We start from the raw sequence: 16,713 nt of genomic DNA on the forward strand, positions 1-16,713 counted from the left end.
CAAGCCATCCAAAAAACAGATATCTATCCTTCTCTATTAAAAAAAAAAAAGTAATTGGTCTTCAAAAAGCAAAAAATAAAAATAAAAAAGGACTATGTCAGAAGGCATAGGGGCCAGCTGAAAGAGCTCTCAGCAACCTAAGCTGGAACAATTTGAGCAATAAAATAGCACAGCATTGAACAATTCTCCAAAGAATGAACAAATATCCAAGAATTCTTATCTATATATATATATAAAAGGCTAAGTGACCGACCGTCCATCCGTCCGACTGACCGACCGACGGTCCAGCCGGTACATATGACGCATACTGGCAATTTAAAGATAAACTTTGACTCGTGTATGCGCGATACGTATAAAGCTCTTGCTGGCGCCAATCGCACATCATGTGTTTCGATCTGTCATTGTCAATTGATGATGAATTTGGTTGTTTTTGTTGACATTCTGAAGCTGAAAGAAAGCGGTGGCATCGACAAAATATGTCTGAAGACCAACTATTCATCATTGTTGATGAATGCACCATGTGTCTCAAATCTAGAAAACCAGGCTGTGTGTCTCCTGAGGGCAAGGTGTGTGTTGTGGGCCCGTGTCCCAGATGCTGCAGACTATGAAACGTTATTCGTAAACTATTGACTTGGCAACAGTTGTCACTATAATTAGCCTAGTGTGCTCTTTCTACATCAGTGCCAGCCTTTTCCCCTCAGGGAGATGAAAGTCAAGCAAGAAAGCATATGATTTCTCTGAAATCGGTTCTGGGCACCCTATTGATTTTTATATCTTAATATCTTTTCTCAGAAACAATCAGCCCACCCCTTCCTGAGAAAATGTTAACATTTCCTGTGAACTCATATGCCGCTTGCATTGGTTTCATTTGCATGACTTTCCCTAGGTAAACATGTGGAAATTGGTCTGGATTTAGGGTGAATCAAGTGCTGTATACCAATAAACGACTTCCCCACGTATTGTAGGTGGTCTTTTTCATGGGGACCTCATGCCACTCAGTAAATTCGCCTAAGAGATTATATAGTTCCTTGGTATTACAACTGAGGAGTTCTCTTTCTCCTTCCTTCCTTTGGGTGAGAATGGGTAGTGTATTGTTATAGAAAAAGGAAGTCCATAAGGGTGTGTCCTCAAATAGTATGGCACATGTAACAACTCTGGAAATAATAGGTATCAGATAGGGTTCTTTGCTTGCAAGCAAGAGAAACTGGCATTACAAAGGAAATCACTGGAAAAATAGCAGTTAGTTCACATAATCTGAAGAAAAGGCTAAGCTATCAAGCCAAGAGGAGAACATGAAATGTAGCCCCTCAGTGGATTTATTTATTTATTCATTGAACATTTCCTGAGCTTCCACCGTGTCCCCAGCACTGTCCCACAGGGTGAGGATAGGAGTGGGGGAATCTATCACGCTCTTGCTTTCACTGAGCTTGCATCCAAAGGATCTCGGGCTCGTGGACAGCCTCACATTTGGCTGCTACTGATCTTATTACCGAGTTCCTACACTCTTCGTCTGTCATTTGTCACACTACCCAAGATTCATATCCCTCAGAGAGTCTGATGGACAAAGGTTGGGTCAACAGCTCACCCTCTGGGATGAGGTACTGTGATGTGTATCCCCAGTAGCACCACATGGAACCAGGGGAGCTTCATTCCCCAAAGGCTGAGTAGGCAGCTCCTACCAACAAATCAAAAGAGTGCTGGGTAGGCAAAAAGAGAAGTCCACTGTATTTAACATTAACAATATGAAGACAGGAATGAGAAGAGTTGGATCTGCTTAAAATTCTGGCTAAGGCCACTTATATATAAACTAGAGGCCCAACACATGAAATTCGTGCAAGAGTAGGCCTTCCTTCCCCTGGCTGCTGGCACCGGCTTCCCTTGCAGCCCTGGGTTCGTCCAGAAGGTCGTCCGGAAGGACATCTGGTCTAATTAGCATATTACGCTTTTATTATTAAAGATAAGTAAACCTTGGATATGTTTCCATAACCCCTCTAGAAGTCCCTTTCCTCATCTATGTAAAGTGGGATTAACAATCCCTATCTCATAGAGCTGCGGTTGTTGTTGTTGTAAACCCTCTCAAGGCTCTTTGCAATGAGCACTGGCCTGCTGTTTCCCATATGTCACCACCTCCTGACTTCCAATATTGTAGATTAGTTCTGTCTGGTTTGGGACATTATATAAACAGAAGCATACAGTGTGTACTCTTTTTGTATCTAGCTTCCTTGCTCAATATGATGGTTTGTGGTTTCATCCATGTTGCTTAGTGTGGCTATATTTATTAATTCTTATTGCTGAATAGTATCTACTGTGTGATTATACCTATATTTGTTTATACATGCTATTGATAATGGACATTTGAGTTGTTTCTGGTTTAAGGCTACTATATAGAGCTCCTAAGGACACTGTCATACCAGACTTGGTATCATAGGAATGCATTTCTATGAGATATGTACCCAGGATTACAACTGCTGGGTCAAAAGGTATGTATGTGTTCATTACAGTTTCCAACTTAAACTACCCCCAACAATGTGTAACTACTCTAGTTGCATTACATCCTTGCCAATGCTTAGCATTATCGTAGAATTGTTTTTGATGCTTAAATCTGGGTCACATTAATAGCTGGTTGAGAGCTTGTTCTGATAATTGCTTAGAGTTAGTTGTATTTTCACACAGTTGTGTAATCCACATAGCATTCACAGGTCTTGCCCATGCTTTTCTCACAAATGATATTCTAGTCTGTTCTGCTGGTATAGTGTTTCTCTTCGCTTGGAAATCCCTATTGGGTTGGGCAAGCCTTACTGGGTTGGTTTTTGTTTTTTTTCTTATGTGTGTTAACAATAAAGCTTTGCTTGGTAAAGTGTCACATTGGCCACTTCAGAATAGGCACCCCAGCTCCCAACTGTGTCTCATGAGAGCTGCGAACAGTGAAATCACCAGGCACTGAGTCTGTCCAGGCTGTCCAGGCTCTCTTCCTCATTCCAAGCACGACAGGCAGCAGTCTCACCTGGGTCATGCTAAGCTGTTATTCGTAGTGGTGGGCAGTGTGAGGGGCGTGTACACTTACATTCCTGCCAAACCTGCATCTCTGAGCACAGTACTCAGCTTCTCAGGACCTCATTTGCTTCAGGTGATAATACCTACCTCGAAGGGCCTCTAAACTTGTAAAAGAAAATATATGTAAAGTGCCAGGCTCGGTACCTCGTTTAGGAGTAAGTCCACTGTATTTAATATTAACAGTGTGAAGACAGGAATGAGAAGAGTTGGATACCCCTTTGCTTTATCTAGGGGTGGTAATTATTGTCACTGTTTGATCACAGGCACAAGAGTTTTTAAAAATCTACAGGCTTAAAACTGTAGATTTTTAAAAACTGAGCAGTGTTGAGAAAAAGACCACACACTCAGAATTTTAAAACAAGACATAGCCATTCATAAGAACCGCATTGCCAGAAGGTAGAACCACTCACCAGGCCAGGGCTGGGACCACCACACCCTGCCTTCCTAACACATCAACATTAAAAAGTTATCTTTTGACCCTGAATATATCCTATGCTTCCCACCCCAGTCCCTTCCGTGAATTGCTTTATGACCCACCAGGAAAGAGCGCCTTGTTCTCACAAGTAAACAAGCTTCAGAGGGGAAGACACATTTAGAAGAAATTCAAATATACATTTGTTTAGAAGAACAAAGGGGAGTGAGACTTTGAAAATCTGTAAGAGGGTCTTAATAGATTTATCAAGGAAGTAACATTGAAGATATATTTGTTTTTAATTCATTATGGGACATATCCTTTTGATTATAGAGGTTGATTTCCTCATTTTTTAAAAAGCTGGCCATTATTTAGCCCAACACCTTTATTTTTTATTTTTTTGATCCTCACCTGAGGATATTTCTCCATTGATTTTTAGAGAGAGAGTAGAAGGGTGAGGAAAAGACAGAGAGAAATATTGATGTGAGAGAAACACATCGATTGGTTGCCGCCTGCATGCGCCATGACCAGGGCCTGGACCAGGGAGGAGCCTGCTACCAAGGTGTGTGCCTTTCACTGGGATTGAACCTAAGACCCTTCGATCTGCATGCTGACGTTCTATCCACTGAGCCAAACCAGCTAGGGCCCAACACCTTTACTTTAGAAATTAGGAAACTAAGGTGCATAGAAGTAACATTACTTATTCCAACATCACTCAGGTAGTTAGTAGCAGAATCAAGACCAGAATCGAGGTCCTTTAATTCTGAATCCAGTGACTTTTCCATTGATCTTTTCTGAAATATTGTAAAGGATGATGCTGACTTTCTAAAATCATTGACTGGTGACGTCTAAGATTGTTTAAAGGAGCATTTGTTCTCCTTTACTTGTTTTTCACTGCAACTCTGTGCCATCTAGAATTACAGCTAGAGTTAATTCTAGGTGGTCAAGACCAGGTACTGTGCCACCATATCTTTTAGATGCTTTTCATTATGTACTTGTAACAAGACTGGCCTAAGCTTGGATGATTACCACAGGTGTTTGGTAATCATTACGCAATAAGTGGTCCCTAAGGTTGCCTTTTGCCTTGTGGAGTGGTGGGTGTGCTGGAGCTTGCCCCTTCTGGCTCCTGTCAGTTAGTGTTCAATTTTGTGAGCCATTTGTTAAGCACGGTCTTATTCAAAATTAAATTACATAACTTACAACTAAATGACATATATTTTAGAAAATAATACTCATAAAGTGATCCCTTCCTAATTATTTTACTGCAATTCTACTAATATTTGCTCTTGAGGTTATTTATGTGCATTGGACGTGCGTCGTGGATATACTGTATAAGAGTATACTACTGTGCATTTCTTACCAGCTCCTCATTCAGCGATATCACTCTGGTAGATTGAGGAAGTACTTATTCCACAGCAGACTAAATATATTGTTTTGTTGGTTGTCTATTTTTTTAAACTTAAATGTGTGTTGCATGTATAGATGCTGCATTGTCAATAGCACCAAAAATTGAGGAAATATTCTCCATGGGAAACTATTTTCCCATTATTCAGAGAACTAGTTCATGTTAGTGACAAATGAGTGAAGTTCTGACAAATGTCTCCCATTTCATTTTTATATTATTAATGTAAAGTCTTGACAAACATCGTGTTAGAACTATGTACTCAACTGCAATTTTAGGTTGGCTATGGATAAAAAATTTCTATAAAAATCAGCAAGAGTATTCTGTGACAGTTAATTATATGGAAGTTACAGTAAAGACTATTGCATATTTTATTATTTATAAAGTGTGCTACACATTCTTTGTCAGTAAATTGATCATCTTTTTGGAGAAATTTATCATAGACATTCAAAATTAATGTATCAGGTTGTCATAAATAAATACTAAAATCTAAGACAAAAGAAAAGAAGGAAAGAAATACTGGCTTAGAAGAACATATACACACACATATTTTTTCCCAAAAGACTGTTAAACATTTACCAGTACATTTGTGCCACTGAAGTCCATAAAGTATCTGTTTCTTTATTATAAAAATCTTCCATGATAATACTGATAATAGCTAAAATGTATTGAACATAAATGACAGAGTGTATAGGAGGCACCTCACTGAATCCTCACAGCTGCTCTTATATTGCTAGATCCAATATATTTAGTCTGCTGTGGAATAAGTACTTCTTTAATCTATTAATTAAGACAAGGAGACGATGAGTTAGGTCAGCAGTTCTCAACCTGTGGGTCGCGACCCCTTTGGGGGTCGAATGACCCTTTCACAGAGGTCGCCTAAGACCATCGGAAAACACATATATAATTACATATTGTTTTTGTGATTAATCACTATGCTTTAATTTTGTTCAATTTGTAACAATGAAAATACATCCTGCATATCAGATATTTATAATTCTTAACAGTAGCAAAATTACAGTTATAAAGTAGCAATGAAAATAATTTTATGGTTGGGGGTCACCACAACATGAGGAACTGTATTAAAGGGTCGCAGCATTAGGAAGGTTGAGAACCACTGAGCTAGGTAAATCCGGCACCTCCCTCCAGCTTACGTGAGAAGAGGACCTTTATAAGATTATTTCCGAGAGCAAGGAGCATGGTAGACACGTGCATATAAATTACTCACAGCCACCTTGAGGTCGATAAGAAGAGTTATTTTTACCGCTGGCATATGGATAAAAAGTAAGCTCAGAGAGATGGACAACTGCCTGCATCACAGCTCAGCACCACTGGTTTACAGGGGGAACCAGGAGAGGAGAACCCAGCTTTTCGGTGCCTCCTCCTAAATCAGCTCAGAGTAACAGAACCACTTCATCTAAGGAAAGGCTGTGCAGGACTCTGGTAAATACTGAGAGCATTTTTACTACTAGCCATTGAGATAGTTCATGTAAGTAGGATTTAGATACGCACATGAAAGACAGGCCTTATCCAAAATAACTACAGCTTAAGTCGGATTCCAAAAATGGATAATTTAGACTTCTTGGGAGTGGGTAAAATAAATGAGAAAGAGCATACAATTTCAGTGACAGGTTTTAAACGTAATATTTTTATTTACCGATTACAGGCCTGATGCATGAAATTCATGCAAGGGGCTCGGCCCCCGTCAAGGCTTCATCTGGAAGGTCGTCCAGTCTAATTAACATACTATAACGCTTTTATTATTATAGATTGCTAAGCACGGTAACACATAAAAAGGCAGGTATATGAACAGTGTAAAATCACGAGTGCCATGTGTTAGGATGTGTTACAAGGTGACTAATTACATGCTAGTTTATTTACATGTGCTTTCTGGAAGGTGGTGTTTAGTGAGTGTGACACCGATCTGACCCCAGTACAGTCAGTGGTACTCACAGCTCCTCACCCTCAGCCAGGTCCTGCTCATGGAGAGGCCTGCCCACCCCACCTGGAGACCTCAACACCAGCTCAGCGCAGAGCCAGCACGGAACCCAGGCACAGGCAGGGCTTTGGGCAGTGACCAGGGCCTCCTTCCAGGCCTCCCAGGACGGGTCCTTCGGTCCTCGGCCCTCGGTCTTTCACACAAGCACGCCCCGTCATCTCGGGTCTGCATTCCTCACTGCCTTACCATTCTTCTAAGCCAGTATTTCTTTCCTTCTTTTCTTTTGTCCTAGATTTTAGTATTTATTTTTGACAACCTGATACATTAATTGTGAATGTCTATGACAAATGTCTCAGAAAGATTATGTAGGAAATAAGACATAATGCCCCTCATCCAAGTTTTATTATGCTCATTATATTTGGGACTTTTTGTAATTCCAGTTCTTACTTTGCATAAGTGATTATACACTGTTCTCACCCAGAACTATTGTTTTATATATTTTGAAATAAATTGTATATATTTAAGGTGGACATGATGACTAGCTGTACATAGTGAAATGATTACTGTAGTCAAGCTAATGGACATACTCCTCTCTTCACATAGTAGCTACATTTTATGTGTTGTGGAGACCAAGAGTTTGATTTTACTCGAAGTTAGCTTGTTTCTTTCCTTCACTGGACCCTTGAAGGTACGGACTGTGTTTTGTGTTTTTTTGTTTTTGCTTGGTTGGTTGGTTCAGTTTGGATTTTTCTGTTTTTGTTTTTATTGAAGGCAGCGGTTCTCAACCTGTGGGTCGCGACCCCTTTGGCGGTCGAACAACCCTTTCACAGGGGTCGCCTAGGACCATCCTGCATATCAGATATTTACATTATGATTCATAACAGTAGCAACATTACAGTTATGAAGTAGCAACGAAAATAACTTTATGGTTGGGTCACAACATGAGGAACTGTATTTAAAGGGCCAGAAGGTTAAGAACCACTGATTTAAGGTCTACTCTCTTTGCAACTTTGTTAACGGTAGCCACCGTGTTGTAATTACATCCCCAAGACTTACTTATAACTGGAAGTTTGTAGAACCATTTTTTTATATATATACACTGGGATATATATATAACGTTTAACAGCCTTTGAACATGGGAGATAGATATATATATATATATATATATATATATATATATATATATATATATATATCATTCAAAGGCTGTTAAATCACATTGTTTACCCATATCTTCAGGGAAAAAAATCACTTCTGTCGTGGTAAACAACCTGCTTCCCTATTTATAATGGTCTGGCCCTCTAGCAACTTCAGTGCAAAATTATAGCTAATTTGCCTACAGACGTCAGGTGGTCATAATAATCTGGCCACTCAGTATACATTTATTGGTTTCAGAGAGGAAGGGAGAGGGAGGGAGAGATAGAAAACTGTACAACCATTTTTTGTGCGTGTGGTGGGAGCACCTGAAATCTACTCTCAGATGCCCCGTACACAGCACGGCAGTATTAACTCAGTGCAGTACATGGGACCTCCATACGTCACCCTACGGAACTGCAACTTTGTCCCCTGGACCAACATCTCCATTTCCCACCTCCTTGCTCCTGGTAACCACTGTTCTCCTCTCTGCTTCTATGTAGTCCACTTTTTTAGATTCCACATAGTAAGTGACACCATGTAGTATCTATCTTTCTGTGTCTGTAAGCCAGTATTCCCTAAAGCAATGATGGTGAACCTTTTGAGCTCGGCGTGTCAGCATTTTGAAAAACCCTAACTTAACTCTGGTGTCGTGTCACATACAGAAATTTTTTGATATTTGCAACCATAGTAAAACAAAGACTTATATTTTTGATATTTATTTTATATATTTAAATGCCATTTAACAAAGAAAAATCAACCCGAAAAATGAGTTCGCGTGTCACCTCTGACACGCGTGTCATAGGTTCGCCACCACTGCCCTAAAGTATAAGCTCTAGAATCAACTGTTTCAGAAACAGCAAGTTGTAAAATGCCATTTCCTGGGCCCTTGGCGACTCTGACACACAAGAATGAACTCTCCTGGTCCAGCCCGTCACCTCTGACTGTGGGTTTCCAGTGGGATGGAAGGAGCCCTACTTGTCTTGACACCGTAAGGTGGCTTGAGATGTCCTTGGAGAGCCAGTGCAGTTCCTGTGCCCCCAGCAGCCCCAGCCTCAGAGCCGTTCGTGCCGGACAGTCTGCACACCGTCCCAGGGGAGCTGGAGGAGGGTACGCGTTTCAACGCGACCCGTTCCGCACTTCGCTGAGCAAAGCAAGGGGCCTTCTGTGGAGGCCAGGACAGGCAGAACGGGGCGGGAGAGAGCGCCTCCACAGCCTTCTTCCCAGGAGTGTCAACTCTGCGTTCTCACAGCACAGCACATACGTAGTTTTTGGCGATTACTAGTTTTTGCCATTTTGGGGAATGGAAACTGGTTGAGGAGGGGAAGTTTTTTACTGGAGTTTATGCACAGGCAGATCTTTCTGTCTTAGAAGTGCTAATTCTTGAAATTGACAAGAAGATCCTTTTTCAGTGATCAAGTTATAAGTATTAGCTTGTCCGTCCATGCCACTGGCTGAGGTATTGGGGGAAGGGGAGAGAGTACACAGGAAGGCCCTTGATGTTAGGGTGGACTCTGAGCCTCTCTGTTTGTTTGTTTTTGTTTTGTTGTTGTCTTTTTGAACTGTGAACTCTGAAACCATCCCTGGCAGGGTTCAGTCACTCTTTCTCTCAAGTTCATCGAATCACTTCGTGAGTTGGATGATTTCGAAAGCCCTTGTCTCAGGAGAAGATTAAACTTTCATAGTTGATCAGTAGTTAACTTTAAAACACAAAGCAAAACAAAAATTATTTTTTTAATCCTTAAAGATTAACTAATACCTATAATTCTGTCCTGAATCATGAGATCCATCAGTTCTTGACATCATCTAGACCAGCAACTAGCGCTCCATTGTGAAATCTTTTCAGGCATGTGATAGGTTTCTGTGAAAACCTTAAATGTAAACTTTATACCACACTGCTAGTTTTTGTCTTAATAAAAGTATACAGATTTAGCCTGGCCAGAGTGGCTCAGTTGGTTGAGTGTCGCCCTGTGCACCGAAAGGTTGCCAGTTCAATTCCCGGTCCTGGAAGATAAAATTAAAAATTAAAGGGTCACTGCAGAGATTATTAAAGCTGAGCTATGATTTAAAAACCAGAATAAGTCCCAGTTCTTCTCAGAGGCGCCAGTACTGTGTTCCTCCCACATCTTGGCCAGGTGCCTCCCGTTCCCTGCGCACTGGGGCTCTGTCCGATTCCCCTCTCCCCGCTTCCTAACGACTCAGGACGGGGTGCTCACCTCTCCAGCAGGGACCCATAGTTCCTGTGACACTTTCTGATTATTCAGGTCAGACCTTGTCATTAGTTTGGTGTTGACCTAGCCGTGTATGCCAAACCTTCCCGTCATTCTGTCCCTCTCTGAAGCCAGCAAGCACAGGAAAACTCAGTTCTGCTTGTGGTTTCCCGATAGCCCTGAACAGTTATAATTACAGTGTACATCTGTGAGAGCGAGGCTGCCTTTTAAATCTTACTCTTCCCAGCAGCTTCTGCAGACTTGGTAGTGGTGTGGGTTTTGACTGAAGGATGCCCCTTCTATGCAGAGGGCGGTCATTGCAGCCCCGTGCCACCTTAGCAGTCACAGGAGGACCCAAAGTCCAGGCACAAGCGCTGTCTAAAGATTCCTGATGAATCATAACAGCCCGACAAATATTTGGTGGATTTCACTGGGAAAGGGCCTTCCTCTTTAAAGGCAGCGTTAGCAAAGCAGTGGCATGGTGTTTCCTTTCAGGTACCCAGAGTAGGTATCCCCTGCAGGTTAAGGTTCCTGGCGTCACTGGTGAGGAAGGGGAGGGAAGTTAGTGAGCCAGGCCTTTTGCCACGGCCAGGTTTTCCTTGATGCATCTGTACCACCTGTATTGCGGGCGCCGGCTGCCAGAACCAAATGCCACACAACACTGGTGGCTTCAACAACAGAACTTGATGGTCTCAGCTCTGGGGGTGGGGAGTCCAGGATGTTGGCACTGTTGCTTCCTGCCGAGAGCTCAGAGGGAGTCTGTCCCATGCCTGTGGGCTCGCCTCGAGTGGTTTGCTAGCAGTCTCTGGCATCCCCAGACTTATAGAAGCGCCATCTCCATTTCCGCCTCACAGAGCATTCTCCTTGTGTATATGTCTGTGTGTAAATTTCCCTTTGTTATAAGGACGACAGTCAGATTATAAGGACGCCAGTCAGATTAGAGCCCTCCCTACCTAAGTACACCTCATGTTAACTACTTACATCGGCCACGACCCTATTCTCAAGGCCACATTCTGAAGTGTGTATGTGTGTGGGGGGGGGGTGGGGGGGGGGGGTGAGGCAAAGACTTCAGCACCGGAATTTTAGGGGAGGACACAATTCAGCCTATAGCACCGTCTGCCTGAATAAATTTATCCTGGATTTTTCAGTTGTGATAGCAAGTGAGTGTAAAGAGACTGCAGAGTACCTGACTGCAGACCACAGTCCGCGGAGTTACGTCACTGAGGTGCCGTGTAGGGGATAACAGAGCTGTGGTTGGGAATTCTTCGTTCATTTCTCCTAAGCCCCGAGTGATTTCATTTGCTTACACAGCCAAGGGCTTTTCCATTGCAGCATACTGTATTTCTGATAGGCTACTCTGAGCTCAAACTTTGGTTTTCTGAGAAAGTTGAAAGAAGGACAAGTAGGCTAAGAATAACAAAGCTTTTGGAAGCTGGAAAGACCTCATCCAATCAAAGTCCTGATGTTTACAGCGGAGGAAATGGGCTCGGGGAGGTTAAACTGCTTCCCCAGTCACAGCACATTAAGCTAATGATGCCTAGTCAGTGCCAGAATCAGCTGCCCTGCCCCTCGTTCTGGCTTATCCTTCTACACGCCATGCTGTTCCTTCCAGTCATGGAGGCCATGGGGCCCCTGGCTAGAGTACAATTAAGGGTTTGCAGTGCATGCCGCTTACCTGGGGATCTTTTGTGGACTGCTCACATTACAATGTTTTATCCCCACAAGCCTTGACTCTGAGACCTTAAATATATTCTCTCTCAACTCCATGGATAAGAGCTCAGGGAAGAAACTAATTCTGGTGTTAGGTTCTGCCAGATATGAATAAGAAAGCAGGTTTTCTAGAAGAGCAGGGCCATTCGCTATTGTGAAGTCCAATAGAAATTCCTTTGATTGTCAAGGTTTTTAATTTTTTTTCCCCCTCTGGGTGGATTTTTCTTGCATCTTTGTATTTTATAATAATGTTATATGTAGCTATTGGCTTCTTTTTAACATTTATTATCCATCTCCCTAATACTGTTGAAAGCTCCTAAAGTCAGGGACCCAGCCATGTCTGAACTGTTTGCCACGTGTTTGTTTTGGGGTTTTTTAGCACAGTACCTGGGACAAAGCAGGCACTCTGTAAACGTTTGAATAGACGACTGAAAGTTTTGCGGGTAGAAAAGCAGGTACTGTTTTTGATGCTGACAGTTCATTATTGAAATATTTACATACAGGGAAATGCACAAATCTTAAATGTATAGTTCCATGAATGATGACAAATGTGTACACTCCTGTTACCATCACCCAGATCAAAATAAAGAACAACCCCCTTACACCAGAAAATTCCTTTCTGCCCCTTCCTAGTCATGATTCCTTTGGTCATGGACACGTTCTCCTTTGATTTCTTCTAGAAACTTATCGTTATAGCTTTCATATTTTGTCTAAGATCCATCTCTAATTTCTGTGTATGAGGTACATTCAAGTTTCTCTTACTGTTCATTAATATTTATTTCTGCTCCTCTTATGTCAGATAAATCTGTTTTTATCTACTTAATTAAAAATTATTTTAACCCAAGCCAGTTTAGCTTAGTGGATAGAGCATCAGCCTGTGGCCTGAAGGGTCCCAGGTTCGATTCCAGTCAAAGACACATGCCTGGGTGGCAGGCTCGATCCCCAGTGGAGGGCGTGCAGAAGGCAGCCCATCAATGATTCTCTTCCTTCCTCTCTGAAATCAATAAAAATATATTTTAGAAATATCTTAAATACTCTTCATATGAAATATATTAGTTTCACGTGTATATATTAGTGTTCACTCCAATAAGTGTAGTACCCATCTGACACCATACATAGTTATTACAATATTATTGACTATAACCCTATGCTGTCCTTTACACCCCCATGACTATTTTTATAACTGGCAACTTATACTTCTTAATTCCTTCATCTCTGTCATCCAAACCCCTAATCCTCTCCATCTGGCAATCATTTGTTTGCTCTGTATCTCCGAGTTTGTTTCTGTTTTTGTTCATTTATTTTGTTTTTCAGATTCCACATTCAAGTGAAATCATATGGTATTTGTCTTACTCTGACTTATTTCACTTGGCACAACATCCTCTAGGTACATCTATTCTTGTTGTTGCAAAAGGCAAGATTCCATTCTTTTTTTTTTTTTTTTTTTTGGCCAAGTAATATTCCATTGTATATATGTACCACCTCTTACTTATTCATTTATCTACTGATGGACACTGAAGTTGCTTCTGTATCTTAGCTATTGTAAATAATTCTGCGGTGCACATAGGGGTGCAGGAATCTTTATTAGTATTTTAGATTTTTTTCAGATAAATACCCAGCAGTGGAATTACTGGGTCACATGGTAATTTTATTTTTAAATTTTTGAGGGAACTCCATACTGTTTTCCATAGTGGCTGCATCAGTTTAGTCCCACCAGTAGTACACGAGGGTTTCCTTTTCTTCACATCCTTGACATTTGTTATTTGTTGATAGCCATTCAAATAGGTGTGAGGAGATATCTCATTGTGGTTTTAATTTGCATTTCCCTAATGATTAGTGACACTATGCATCTTTTCATATGTCTATTGGCCATCTTGGGAGAAATGTCTATTTAGGTTCTTTGCCCATTTTTTTAATTGGATTGTTTGTTTTATTTGGAGTTTTTATATTAATTCTTTATATAGTGTGGCTATTACCCTTTATCAGATGTATCATTGGCAAATATCTTCATTTAATTACGATGTGCTTTTGTATGGGCCTCTTTGAGTTCATCATGTTTGGGATTGTCTGTGCTTCCTGGACTTGTATATCTATTTCCTTTGCCAGGTTAGTAAAGTTTTCAGGCATTATTTCTTCGAATAGATTTTTAATCCCTTGCTATCTCTTTTTTCCTTCTGGTATCCCTATGATGTGAATGTTGGTATGCTTGGTATTGTCCCAGAGGTCCCTCAGCCCGGCCTGCCCCATCTCACAGTCCGGGAGCCCTCAGGGGCGGGAAGCGACCCGGCAATCAGGGGAAGGTGACACCCCATCTCACCTCTGCTGCCGCCACTGCCGGCAGCACAAGCCTTGGCCGGCCTGATTACCCAAGCCTCGGGACAGCCCTGGGCAGCTTGGGGACTGGGGGACTCTGGAGACAAGCGTGCGGCGGGGCTGAGGGGACTGGGTGCCGCCATCTTTGAGGGCATGGCAGTCAATTAGCATATTGCCTCCATATTGGCTGTGGGCACTGCCATCTTTGAGGGCGGGGCAGTCAATTAGCCTATTCCCTCCTTATTGGCTGTGGGTGCCACCATCTTTGCAACAGTGTGAGGGTCAATTAGCATATTCCCTCTTTATTAAATAGGATTCTTTTTTTTCTGTTTTAAAAATCATTTATTTTTCAATTACAGTTGACATACAATATTATATTAGTTTCAGGTGTACAACCCAGTGATTAGACATTATATAATTTACTAAATTATCATCCCACTAAATCTCCTACCCATCCCACACCATACATAGTTATTTAAATATTGACTATATTCCCTATGTTGTATTTTACATCCCATGACTATTCTGTAACAACCAGTTTGTGTTTCTTAATCTCTTCACCTTTTTCACACATCTCCCCAACCCTCCTCCCATCTGGTAACTGTCAAAATGTTCTCTGTTTTTTCTCTGTGGTTTCCATCACACATTTCAAAAAAAAAAAGTCATCATCTTTCTGATGACAGCTAATACTCTGGCCTTGAAATTATTTTTTTCTCAACACCCTAAAGCATTTGGTAGTTGGTTTTCTTTTTTTTTTAAATTTTATTTTGTTTAAAGTATTACAAATAGTAGTACATATGTCTCCTTTTTTTCCCCATTGACCTCACCCCCCCCATGTCATCTTTAATGATTAAACAAAATAATGTCATACAATCATCAGTCAATGATGACTACTAGCTTTAAATGTTTGGGAGGGTGTTGAAAAATACACCTTGTAAAGATATATGGTGCAAAAGGTCCCTGAACCTGGATGAAGATTCCTTTTTGAAAACATTTCTCCCTCCAGCCACCTCCCACATACATACACACACTCTCTTTAATGGGAGTGCTCTCCCATGTTTCTCTGTTTAGTTCTAAGCTTGCTGATAGTGGGATCTCAGTTGCTTCCTGCCCCAGAACTAAACAGAACAAAGGCTTACAGAGAAGCCGAAAGTCTGGGGCAGGGAGTGTCTGGACTAAGAGCAGAGGCCTAGATACAAGCCTTGCTTCACCAGTTATTAGTGGTAATACTAGGCAAGTCATGAAAGTGAGCTCCTGGTTCCTCATGTGTAAAGAAGAATGAGTGTCCCTCTCTGCCCACTGCTTACACAGACGCCAAAAGTCTGAGGCAGCAGGTTTCTCAGAGAGAGAGATTTTCTCGTCAGGCCACCCGAAGGAGGAGACGAGGATCAAAGTAGTTTTCCTGGAACAAAGGCTTGAGATCAATTTTAAGAGGTGAGGGTAGGAGAGGTTGTACATAATTATTAATTCTAATCCAGGGGTCTGATTGGGTAGTCTTAGAGCTAAGCTGTCTAAGGTTAGGGAAGTGGGAGGGGCAAGTGAGAACAAAGACATTCTAGTCTGGCAGTTTACCAGTCCTGTGTGTGTCCAGACCTGGTCCCTGCACCGGATCTTCTTTATTGAAAGACCCCTCTCGTCTTAAGGGGCTCCCAATGGTAAAAGTAGCATCTGTGCTACCGCAGGTCCATCAATTTTGGTTCCACAGTGTTTCTGAGGTCAGATTAGGGTTACATAGCTGCTACCCGTGCCTTCGCAAGTCTCTGAGACCAGTCTGGTCTGGTGGTCTCTGGAGCACCGTGAGGAAGGCTGTTGTTTCTCCAGAAAGACACTTAAAACTAGAAGACATACTATTGGGGTCTGGTTTCACTAATAGACCTGGCAGCACACTGTTAAATCCAAGACAAACCCAGGTGACAGCCGTCAGTCCACACCAGAGCGAGCCTGTGCTCCACTTGCCTTTGTTTGAAACAGACGGGCCCCTTGTCTAAAATTAGCAAAAGTGGGAGAGTGTGGAAGAGCGGCAGCTGTGTTCATGGCTGAAAAGACAAAGAAACAGCCTCCAAAAGCCTCCTGTTTGGTACGGTGGGTTAGGAAGGTGGGTGCTAAAGCAGTCTGGACACAGTGACCATGGCCAAGGCTTCCCACATCTCTAGGTATGCACTGGGGAGTCTTGGAGACTTCCATGTACACTCAGCAAGGAGCTCAGAATAAAGGAGATGCTCCATGCTGGCGGGGGCATGAGATCTGCTACACACAGGAAGCCAGCCTCAGCATTCCACAGCCTAGAGCAGCCGCCACCCCCCAAGCCAGAGGGCATTTCCGAGACAAGCACACGGTGTTGAGTTGACTGTCACATCTGAAATGCCTGAGTCGTGTTGGAATATGCCCTCCCTTAAGCAGGAGGTGGCTCTAGGACTGAACAAGTGTGTACAGTATTTCACTGAGATCAGATTGTATTTGTGGGTTTTCTCTGCAGGTAGAGTCTTCCTGTCCACATCTGTTATCCGTTAATGTTCTGGTAGCTAAACTTAGAAGAGCA

The 16,713-nt window shown here is 42.1% G+C and overlaps 1 protein-coding gene and 1 long non-coding RNA gene across 13 annotated transcripts in view; one reads left to right on the top strand and one right to left on the bottom strand.

Annotated features, from left to right (window-relative positions):
* Positions 1-16,713, top strand: part of PIP5K1B (phosphatidylinositol-4-phosphate 5-kinase type 1 beta) — a 288,346-nt gene that overhangs the window by 241,124 nt on the left and 30,509 nt on the right. The gene's annotated exons all lie outside the window — the stretch shown is intronic.
* The window catches only part of LOC132211973 (uncharacterized), a 65,970-nt gene continuing 58,674 nt past the window's right edge, over positions 9,418-16,713 (bottom strand). The window contains exon 3 of the long non-coding RNA XR_009447611.1: positions 9,418-9,945. This is a non-coding gene — a long non-coding RNA (uncharacterized LOC132211973). The remainder of the gene's footprint in view (positions 9,946-16,713) is intronic.

The sequence above is a fragment of the Myotis daubentonii genome, chromosome 11 (genome assembly GCF_963259705.1).
Source record: "Myotis daubentonii chromosome 11, mMyoDau2.1, whole genome shotgun sequence".
In the NCBI taxonomy this organism is placed as follows: Eukaryota; Metazoa; Chordata; class Mammalia; order Chiroptera; family Vespertilionidae; genus Myotis; species Myotis daubentonii.